This window comes from Nipponia nippon, unplaced genomic scaffold, assembly GCF_047370975.1.
Source record: "Nipponia nippon isolate SJK-2023a ecotype South Korea unplaced genomic scaffold, ASM4737097v1 scaffold_3, whole genome shotgun sequence".
NCBI lineage: Eukaryota > Metazoa > Chordata > Aves > Pelecaniformes > Threskiornithidae > Nipponia > Nipponia nippon.
In genome coordinates, this window is record NW_028262347.1 from 108,261,773 (window position 1) to 108,273,958 (window position 12,186).

Here is a 12,186-nt window from a genome sequence, read left to right on the forward strand (position 1 = left end):
GCCTCTGCAAAAAGGCACTGTGTTAAAGCACTGCATTTATGCATTAAACCTGAAATATCTATGAATCAAAAACGGATTTGTAAAGATTTTGAGTAGGGTTCCCAAACAGGCTATTAATAAGATGGCATTCTGGCTTTCAATCTATGGTTAAAAGCATTCTAATGAAAACCAGTTTCAAGGATCACCATTAGATAAAAAAATGCCACACCAATACATCTGGTCAACGTTTAAAATAAAGAATATACACAAATTTATTCATAAGACTATTATATCTACTGTACTTTCAGTAAAGTCTTACAGATATTAGTAGCAGAAAAACAGACCTACTCAGGGTTTGCACTTTTTTGTGCTGAGTGGGGCGGGTTTTTGCAAACAGAAATGGTTTTAATCACTGTGAGCAATCTTTCAAAATGTTCTGGTGTCACGTTCACTGCATTACTTCCAGCCTACGCACAGGTCCTCTATCTAATATTGGTTTAGTACTCTTTTTCCAATATTTGTGCTAACACACTAATGAGCTTCAGTCTGTGGCTTAGCAACTAAGTAATGTTTGCTTATTTAAAAGAGTCTAATGATCAAAGCAAGAATCTGGAAGAAATCTTTTCATTTTGTATACAAGGAGAGACATGAGTCTTTGCATTCCTGTATGCTGACTTACTGATTTACATTAATAATTTGTTTCAATGATCTGTGCTTTGTAATTACAAAGTATAAACTACCAAACTAAAAATTAACATAGGGAAAGGTCATTATAACTGTTACCAGGACAGGTGCTGAGACAATTTTCATGAGGTTGTTCCCCATCAGTCCTTAAATGTGCATAAGAAATAAGCTGATGGCTTAATGACTGGTTTTTGTGATTAATGGCTTGTTTCTTGTTGCCATCCTTCCCCACATATAAAAAAAATACAGCTATCTATCAACATGGCAGAAATCGCATCCAGTCCTACGATGCGAGCACACATATGCTCAGTCAAATGATAAGAAACTGTTTACACAGTCTGTGCACGCCACATGTCAGAGGCACCGGCACCCTCACCACAGGACACATACGTGCCCAGCCATGTAACCATGGAGGGAAGCGGCTCCCGGCACAGCAATCTGCACGCGTGTCCACTTCTGCCCTAAGACCTGCATTTATCCTGCCATATAAGTGAGGAGGGTTCAAATGCCCTCCTCCCATGAAGTACCTCACCCTCTACAAACAGAAGTTGTGAATGATGATGTAATTCTTTCATCCAGGTAAAGAAATTGAGAATAGCAGAAGCTTTGATTCAGCTACTAAATTCAAAATCTGGCAAACTATTTACCTCTTATTTATTTTTTGCCACAAACCAGAAAATCAAATACAATGCAATATTTATTAAAGTACATATTTCTCAGCTTTAATTTTTGTATTAAAAATTTCTTGGGGAAAACAGTAAAATTTTATTCAAAAATATAATTTATTAACTAGTAATGTAATTCAATGATTTGAAAGAGAGCACTGACATATTTATTAACATAAAAAAAAAGTCTTTCACATGTTGGCTATGATTTAGATAACTCAGTTCCATTAGAAATATGACTTCTGTGATTCATTACACAGTGAAATGCTGTGGTATCTATCTCCCCCCGCAAATTTTCCAAAATTTATTTGGTCTGAAGCCTCTAGAAATATTAACACTTTACTTGAGCCTCTTTATCTTCTTTTCCTTGGTATACAACAGTTTTATGGACTCGTAGACTCTCAGTAAGAACACTGCTTGTCTCCACCTTTATTCAGAAAGAAAATGTACTTTTAGAGTGCACGTTATCTGGATATGTGCAGCCCTTTTAATCAGGTAAGTGTCTGCAAGGAACAGTGGGATGTGCATATGACTCACCTTTCCAAAAGGTGCACTGTAAAATAGTCAGTATGCCTTATGCATGGATTATGACTGTGTCACATGTAGCAGACATAATTAGTCTTTTTAGCTCGCTAAAAAAATATTTAGTTAATGAAAATAATTTAACTAGTCAAAACTGCAGTTACCTTCCAAAATATTTTTAAAATTGGGTTCTGCAACTTACAAAGGCATGTTCTGTTGCCTACACAACTAAAATTTCTTTCAGCTGCCAAAGCAAAGAAACCATTTGTTGACAGAAATAGGCGACAGTGTTTTGCTGGAGAGATTATACATAGAATAATGGTGTTAATCTCTTTTGTATAAAGTAGACTTCAGGGCACTAGCTGTCTCCAAAGACTCTGTGCTTCATATAACATTTTCAAATGCTGTTTGTTTTGATGTGTTAAAGCTCTGAATGTGTTACTTTTGCTGCACACAGATGAGGTTATGAAAAAACACAGACTTACAATGTGTATACTTATCCACCACTGAAAAGAACTGAAACAATCAGAATAGGAACATATCCCTCAGGTAACTGATAGGGAAAATCACCTTTCAGTGAGGTTGCACCAGACAACTGGGGAAACTTAATCTTGCCTGGAAGACAATAAAGTTGATTCCAAGCCAGGGCTTACACTTCATCCTGGCAGATGTAGTTATATTGATCTATATCATTACCAAAGAATGATTACGGTAATTAAAAACGAATGTGAACCAAAAAGAATGCAGCACTAAACCGACAACTACCTGTCAAAAAACAATGATTCACAAGGGCGTATCGCTCCTGATTCACTTTTGCCTTCCGCATCAAATTAAAGACTTCAAAGCTATCTGCAGTCTGATGCTGCAGTATTTCACATACTACATATCGAGCAGTAATACACAAGAAACTAAGGACAGTATCTGGATCTAAAAGTGTTGTGATATTAAATGTACTTCAAATTTCTTTTTAAGTAGTGCAAAGTACTGACACTTACAGGAAAGAGTTTAAGGCGAACTTTCTTATCTGTACCACTGTAATGAGCACACATATAAATGGTAAAATTTATATGCAACTACAGTACCTCAAGATCTACTTTAGACAATAAAAGCATACATTGTAATACTTTTTCTTTTCTCCTTTTTTCCCCACGATACTTTTAAAATAAGAAATGAGCTGAAACAGGTTACTCCATATACTTATACAGCATTATTTCAATGAAAGTGTACTATGGCTTTGATGGATTTTTACTTTCTTCTATTTTTTAAACAGATTCTAATGGTAAGTACAAAGAATATAAAAATTACTTGCAACACAAAATTTTCCAGAGGACTACAGAAGAAAAGCATGTACTCCAACTCAAAAATGAAAATTAGCATGAAAATAAAGATTAAATTCAGGCAGAATTCCATGCTTGTAGTTTTACAACCAAGTCCATATTTGGAAAATAAATGGAAACAAAATAGATCTTTCAGCTCTTAATAATGTATGCAATAAATCACCAAAACTTTACTTTAAAAAAACCCTCAGTTTTGCTTCTAGTAACTTAGAATGGTATCTGCAAGTTAACTTATTGATAACCTTCAGGCAATAAAACTTTCTTGCAGTGACAACAGACATATTTTGTTACGATATTCTTTCAAAATGACTATAACAAGTAACTCATGCTGGCTTTGAAGCTATTCTGCATTTTTCTCTTATAATCTTTTCTTCTGTTTAATCCTCATTACAATTGCAAATTGCATTATGTCCTTTTCTCCACACACATTACTGTAGGTTTGCTACATAAAAGTGGCAGAAACCTAAACACCATAGCCATTCTTAGCCCTACAGTTTGTGACAGATATTCCCCAAAATGAAGCTGGAATTCACGGGTGATGCTGTACTGGAAATACTGGATACAGAAATTCATAAAAAAAATTGTTCTGATTTCTTACTTAAACTTACATGTATCTCTTCCTGTTTACTGTAATCTTTTATCTGTTTCTCTTTTCATGTTTTTTCTACCTTGGGTATTTAGCTTAGAACCTGGGGGCATGTTATCATTTTGCCAAACATCTAGCAGCTACTCAGTGCATATGAAACCCAGAAACTGGAATTAAGAATGAACCAAAGATTGCTGTTATTAGATAGCAGGCTTAATTTCTCTAACTTTATTATAATAATAAAGAATACGTGTACCCAAAAAGTTCATTGTAAAGAACAGCCATGAAAAATTATGCTGATTGCTACTACACTATAACAGAAAATAGGTCCTAATGGGGTTTTAATAATTCATTGCATTGTTTCTGTCCAAATGCTTTCTAAAAACCTCCATTGACATATCCTGAATGATCAAAATGAAAACACTGAAATGTAGAAGGGGTGTGTGTATATATATGCTCGGTTGGTACTATGCATTCCACTCTGATTTCCTGGCTGTTTACCTACGGAGCATTTCTATTACAGAGGGCTGCCGATAGCCCGTGTGCAGCATTCCTGCGACACAAAGCCTTCATTTGTTGCACGTTTTTAAAGCAATTTTAAATGCCTGTAAACCAGAATGGTACATTAACAAGTAATAACTCTCACGATGGTATGTCTTGAAGGTCACTTAAATATCTCCTTTGAAAACACAAAAGTTTTACAGAACATACAAGCCTAAACACAATTAATAACATCACAGGAAATGCTGCTCTTTCCAAATTTGGTCTGTTCCAAGAGAAATTTCATTCAAATGAGTAAATTCTGATGGTGATTTTTCATTTTGGCACTACAGGTTTTTCTGAGGAAAACCCTCATTAATATCGACCAAATGAAGCTAACAGTGACCTCTTGGAAGTCATGACCAAGAGCCAATCCAATCGTTTTTACATGAATTTATTCCACAACAGTGTAATTCAAATATCTATAGCATGGAATACAACAGCAGTCTGCTATGGAAAAAGCACTTTGGGCAGAAAGAAATATATAAAGTGAACTTGGGTGGAGGGGAGGGGGGCTGAAAGAGGAAATACACTTACCAGAATGAGAATTTGCTCAGAACAAAAGAATAGGGCATTAATGCACAGTTAGTCAATACTTCAGTTTTGTGTCATCCAAAATGGCACCCCAGCATCACACTTTGGAGCATTTATTTAATAATATCAAAAAAAGAGGTGATGCTGATAGTCACATCATTTTCTGAAGGATCTTGGGTTTTCTCAGATTTATCTCATTCAGGTTATGACCATAGCCACACTGATTAGCCCATGATGTTTCAAGATCACTGCTAAAGTACAAGTGCAGAATAGATTAAGAAATGCTTTTCTGTAAAGATGTTGCCTACCTAGAGCCGGCATTTGTCACTGGCCAGTTTCTTCTAAGGATGTTGTGGGGTAAGGGTTTTTTTTAAACAAAAATGAAAGACTATTCTCCTATTACTCCTTACTATGATCACATTTTGAAAAAAATTGTATTATTTTAAAAGTGAAAATAAACAAATTTCCTCATGAAATTTCTATTAATAAGTTACTTCTCCCAACATTCTTACCTGAAAAATTGTTCACATAATTAATCTCAAAATACCACCCAACATTATTCTGTTTAAACAGGAGTGAGGCCATAGTCCAAGGAATATTTATTTTAGCTACAAACGCAAAACCCATTTTGGACATAATTATTTTTAACATTTATCCCTTGATCTGGTTCACTGTGAGAGAACCAGCCACTTAATGACTCTCCGAACAACGCTAAGTTGCTAACCACTTGATTTTCAAAGATGTTGGAACAAACAGCTGTCAACTGGCATCTACAGAAATGGTGAAAATCAGACCAATCTATGAAAAAAGGTCTGCCACTGATCTGGGATTTAAAGTTAGGTCATGTGAACTCATACAGATTTCTAAGCCAATACAGAATAATTACTGACCCTGTTTTTAATCCAGCTCATGCTTTCAAAAATAATACCTGCTGTGCATAAATAGAAATGAATCGCACTATTTCGTACAGTCAATTCTCCACTTTTCATTTACAATTATCTATTCTGAGTAAACACTACAGGTACAAAGACACTTGGATGGTGCTCTGTGGGCCAGCTCCAGAAAAGCGCTGCAGCTTTCTGACCTAAGCTAGCTCCAAACAAATTACCTATTTCTCAGCACTGTGTTTGCCAGAGATTCCATTTCTGAGAAGACTTACTTGCTTGTGCATCCTTATTGCTTACAGCACTACAGAATCTAGTTACAGTGCTTCCTTCATCAACTTCCTCTCTGTGCTCTCATAAAGCTCAGGCATCTCTGCAGGGAAATTCACTACAAAATTTGGTTAAGAAGACAGCAAGAAATCAGATTCTCTAGAGATGGATGTTTGCAATGCCAAGGGAAAGAAACTCTTTTATTAAAAGAAAACTTTAAAAGCTACAGCAAAAATGGTTGTATCCTATTTTCTATCATTACTGCTAAAGTCACCAATTAAAATTTTGGAAAATATTTTACTTAAATTGCAAGAAAATGCAGATGAAAGACATGCCTAAAAGAAAAAATATTTAATATTGAACAGCAAGTTAACAAACATCTGTATGTAACTTCATTACAACTCAAACTTCCCCTGCAAAAAGTCAAATCTTTGGCAAAATTGCAAATATATACACTTTAAAAAAAAAAAAAGATAAACTGACCATATTTTGGACAATTTTACACCATATCTGTTTCAGGATAGTTAATCTGCTTCATAGAATCATAGAATCGTTTGAGTTGGAAGGGATCTTAAAGATCATCTAACTCCAACCTCCCTGTCATGGGCAGAGACACCTCTCACTAGATCAGGTTGCTCAAAGCCCCATCCAACCTGGCCTTGAACATTTCCAGGGAGGGGGCATCCACAGCTTCTCTGGGCAACCTGTTCCAGTGCCTCACGACCCTCATAATAAAGAACAACTTCCTTATATCTAATCAAAATCTACCCTCTTTCAGTTTAAAGCCATTACCCCTTGTCCTATCACTATGTTCCTTTGTAAAAAGCCCATCTCCAGCTTTCTTGTAGGCCCTCTTCAGGTACTGGAAGGTTGCTATAAGGTCTCCCCAGAACCTTCTCTTCTCCAGGTTGAACAACCCCAACTCTCTCGGCCTGTCCTAATAGGAGAGGTGCACCAGCCCACTGATCACCTTTGTGGCCCTCCTCTGGACTCACTCCAACAGGTCCATGTCATTCCCACGCTGAGGACCCCAGAGCTGAACGCAGTACACCAGGTGCAGCCTCATGAGAGCAGAGTAGAGGGGCAGAATCACCTCCCTCAACCTGCTGGTCACGCTTGTTTTGATGCAGCCCAGGATATGGCTGGCTCTCTGGGCTGCAAGCGCACATTGCCAGGTTACGTTGAGTTTCTCATCAACCAAGACCCCCAAGTCCTTCTCCTCAGGGCTGCTCTCAATCCATTCTCTGCCCAGCCAGTATTTGTGCCTGGGATTGCCCCAACCCACGTGCAGGACCTTGCACTTGGCCTTGTTGAACTTCATGAAGTTCAAACAGGCACACTTCTCCAGCCTGTCAAGGTCACTCTGAATGACATCCCTACCCTCCAGCGTGTCAACCGCACCACACAGCTTGGTGTCATCAGCAACTTGCAGAGGGTGCACTCAATCCCACCACCCATGTCACCGACAAAGATGTTAAACTGTGCCAGTCCCAATACCAGCCCCTGAGGAACACCACTTATCACTGATCTCCACTTGGACATAAAGCCATTGACTGCAACTCTGAGTGCGACCATCCGACCAATGTGTCCTTTGTCTCCAGCCAGTGTTTCAGGACAGAAGTTTCATTTTACTATGCATTAAGTATGGATTCCAAGGGTTCCAGCTACAAAAATACAATTCAAAAATAAAGAAAATAACAGCAGGAGAGACTGGAAGTGATCAAGTATCAGGTTCAAATGTCTATCGTTGCCAATGTTCTGCACTCAAAAAGATCAAAGGTTGACCATCCCTACATGACTTTCATAGAAGAAAAAAAAGAATGGGGTATACTTTTCTGATTTTCAGGAAGAAGGAAATCTTTAGTTCATGGACTTTCTACAGCATGAATCTGTTGTAACAATTTTTGATTAATGTATCAATGATGAGAACTGAAATACATTAAACACTGAATGCATTGTCTGTTATGTCTGTTATATCTAGAACAGTGTATATATCTGTTTTTCTTCCTATCATGTACTTAAGATTCTCAAGAAGACATGTCAGAGCCCCATATCTCAAACAGTTATAAGGATGTTACTGTGTTTGACAGAGATGATGCTGTGAACAGCAAAAAGGTCTGCTCTGTTAGGACTATTTCTTAGCTCTGTTCACGACATGTTTTGTTCACATTAGCAATCAAAAGGTGAGGCCTTCAGAAACCCTTTTGAGAAATTGAACTAATTTGAGCTTTTTAGTAAGTTTTTTTCAGTGTTTGGCGTACAAAAGCTAGACATTTAGACTGCTAGAACATTACTTTCTTGGTGGCACTCAGCAGCCTGTGACCAAATAAGCACACACCAGAAAAGCCAATCAAACTTTTGGCTACATGTCTTCTAGTATTTTACAAGACAAGTACGGCAAGGGATAAAATCTGTGGTCAATTAAATTCCATTCCTAACTTACTATTCAAGATGAAGTGGATGATGACAAAAAGTCATCCACAAGCTTTAGTAAATTGTACTGCCACTCAAATTCGCGTGAGATTCACTACCTATCTGAAGCTTTTCTTGTTTGTCATGACACTCTATTGCAGAGTTTCTCCCTAGGTGTTCTGTGGCAAATATGGAAACAGCTATCTGGAAGCAACTGCAGTTTTGCAAGTTGGGGTCAAACTCAAAAATTCCCACGAATCTTCTTCCAGCATCTCATGATCCATCTTTTTTTGGCTAGCAGGCAACATTCTTAAAGTATTAACAACCACTCCAGATTAAAAAAAAAAAAAAAAAATAAAATGCTACATATCATGATGCCCTTCTTCATACTCAACAGTTTTTGGAGATGCATTTGAATTTCACCCTTCAGTTGGCCTACAAGCTGATGACTGCCCTGCAAAGCAGAACTGATAGCAGTTTCAGCAATGGCACTTGCCATCTACTCTGCCTGCAGCTTTACCGATGGGAGAAAAAGAACAGCCATCACCTGAAGGAACTTTTGCTGAAACACAGCCATTTGGTGCAGGTTTGCAGTTGTGTTCAAGAAACAACAGTAAAGGACTGTTTTGGCACAGTGTGGCCACCATCCGCTACAGCGTGTCAGGATGACAAAGAATAGCCTTGGGAGATCTGTATGCAGGTAATCTCAGAGCTGCAGTGAAACTCATCAGCAAGAAAGCTGGAGCTATAAACACACATTTGCAATGAAATATACGCAATTGTGTAAAGACTGTTCAGAACATCAGGGGTTAACAGTGTCCTCTGCATCTTAATTTGCTCATATCTTGCTCTCCCTATGTATTTTCACATGGTGCTTAAACAGACTGCCGAGATGCTAATTTTCGTAATGGAAAAGTTCCTTAAAATATCCCTGGACTGCTGAAATGCTGTTTTGTATTTGAAAAAATGCCTAGAAAATAAGAGAATACAGAGCCACAGTACAATCTGAAGTGTACCTCATAAGATAGTAGGAATACTGTTGTCCTTGGTGGGGGGCAGCGGCAGGGTGAAACCCTTGCTCAGAACACATACACACAGTAATCAATACCACTACAATTTTGCCCAGTACTTGACAAACGCGCTATTTACTATAGGGTGGTTCAGGCATGTTCAGGGTGGTTCACAGGTGTTGTTCGTCTCTTGCCTGGGACACTATGAAGAAGAAAACCAGGAACTACTTTGAGAAGGCAAGAAATAGAAAGGTTTGTTTACTGCAGCAGCAGACCAGCATGGATGCATCTGGAAAGACAAAGGGGAAGATTGCTGAGTAGATAGCTGAGGTAGAAAGAACTTAAGTGTCATTGCATTGAGGATGCTTGAATGCAGTCAACAGAAGGAGCAGGTAAAAGAGGAAAGAAAGGAAACAGTAAAATGAAGTAAGGTGGTTGGTTTTTTGCATTGTGTGCATTTTTTCAATGCATTTAACAAGATTGTGATTTTAAAAAAAAGATCTCTGCTTGCATAATTTACAATTGAAGGCAGTGAGTAAGAGCAAACACTGTATATTATGCCCTCACTGCCCAGAAACTGCAGGGGAGACAACAATGCCAAGGTACAGCCTAGCATATACTATCACTTTCTCCTTACAACTGGAATAAATCTACTGAGTCAAAAGGAAATTGTGCTCCCTGGGGTAAGGTGTATATGACTGGCAGATGAGGTGCATGCACCAGAGTGCATCTTACACATCTGAAGGTGAAGGAAAGAACAGATCACAGGAAAGGAATAATGGTCTTCAGGCACCTCTTCATCATAGGTGTAATGCTTGTTCCAGCATACTCACGACAAATTCCAATTCACTCATGGCTTTTCTAATAACAACTAGTGTTGCAGTCACTGTGGAAAGCCCAGATGTTTTCTTTTGCTGTTCTGTAAACGAGCTTCAGGTTCTAACAATTTAGATAGAACACAGCAGTGACCCATCCCCTTTGGTCACTCTTCCAGCAGCTCGCTTGTCAATATCCGTGTTGCAATGCCCGTTCTCAAAGGCTTTTCAAACTTGCGCTCGCTCTTCAATGATTAGGGAGATGTGGATCTTTACAGTGCCAGGACAAAGCACAAGACAGAGTACCATGCTACAGAGCAATAATGCTCACTTATTCAACAGCAATTTTTGCTGGATATAAAATTTTACACAGTAAGTTGTAACTGGGCAACATGGCACAGAGCAGCAGAGGACACACAGGAAAACAGATGAGTTCGCCCTGGTAACACGGGAAGCAGTATCGACGGCAGCTGGAAGGCTGCCAAAAGAGTGAACAAGCACAGATGTGCTCAAATATTAATATTCATTAACTGATGTTCTGTGAACTTTCTACAGCTTCAATTGCAATTACGGAATGTGCATTACCTCACCGCCCAATATTTCTTATGAATTGCATCCTGTTAAGGATGAGATCATTTCAAGGAGCAGAAACTGAATTTAATGAGGATCAAACCATCTTGCAGAGGCAATCCTTAAATGTAACTCAACATTTTTCAGAAATTATATCAGCCATCCCCATTCAGTTCCGGTATATAACCAATGTCTTCAGTAGGGAAATCTCTTCATTCGCAATCATAAGAAAACGATGATACAGTTTTAAAAAACCAAATACATTTGAGAGCTGGATTTACTTATGACCAGAAATTGTAACAGCAGGCCCAAACTTCTAACAAGTCGTCATTTTTGCTTTTGATAAAACTTGGGTTGCTATTACTTACTAATTTTCCATTTCTGTAAGGCAACAGTACTAATTATTTTAAAAGCCATTACCAAAGGAAAGATGGACTTCACAGATTTGGAAGACAGAAAAAGCGGTGTGATATTAATGGGGCACAGATTTACCACAGCATCTCCACCCCCAGAAAGTCTTGCTCTTAAAGAATCATCAGGCCAGTGGAGAAGGAATAGTAAAATAGTGCTTGTTACTTCTCACAGCAGGTAATACACTTTAGATCCAAATAATTACTAAGAAGAATCATCTTAAGGTATAAAAAGAGAGGCTGACAAAAGACATCAATTAACTGTCATTTGAAAGATTGTTCGTAAGTACTTGAAATTTCAGTTTGATTAAGGAGAAAAGGAATGGATGACACCAAACACAACACAGGAGCTCTTCACACCACTTTTCAGCAACGTGAAACAATGCCATTGCCAGTGAGAGAGACTTCTGTAATTTTACCCAGAAAAGGCAAAAATATCACTTTCTGGTCAACCAGGTCAGCTATTTATATTTCTTTTGGCACAAAAGTATATGTGAAAAAATATTTTTCTTAATAGTTATTAATTATTTGATTACTAAGTTCTCTCGCTAACTTCTTCAATTTAAATCATTTTTATACTTTTCTAGTAGTTCTCAAGCTCGTATTCTGAGCTAAATTTCTGTTAACTGTTCTACTCTTGTCACTTCTTCATGCAGCCAGTATTCTCTTTTTATTTTCTAAATGAGTGCTTATTTACTTCCTCCAAATTTTTACCAACAAATTCACTAACAAACAATACGCTGTCTTAGTAACTAAATAAATTAAATATACTTTGTTCAAACATCTGTATTATTTAAACTTTATTCTAAAAGTAACTACCTATTCTAAACATAACTACTAAGCTAATGTACACCTTTATTTACAAAGATGATGATATTTTTATTAGTTTGATGTGGGTCATGTCTTTGAACACTAGATCACGTAGATTGCAATTTCTTATCAGCTTTCAAAGTTGTCTACTGAGTTTT

General features: G+C 37.6%; 1 protein-coding gene across 2 annotated transcripts in view; it reads right to left on the bottom strand.

Annotated features, from left to right (window-relative positions):
* PLCE1 (phospholipase C epsilon 1) overlaps positions 1 to 12,186 on the bottom strand; it is a 172,806-nt gene that overhangs the window by 98,925 nt on the left and 61,695 nt on the right. The window lies entirely within an intron of this gene.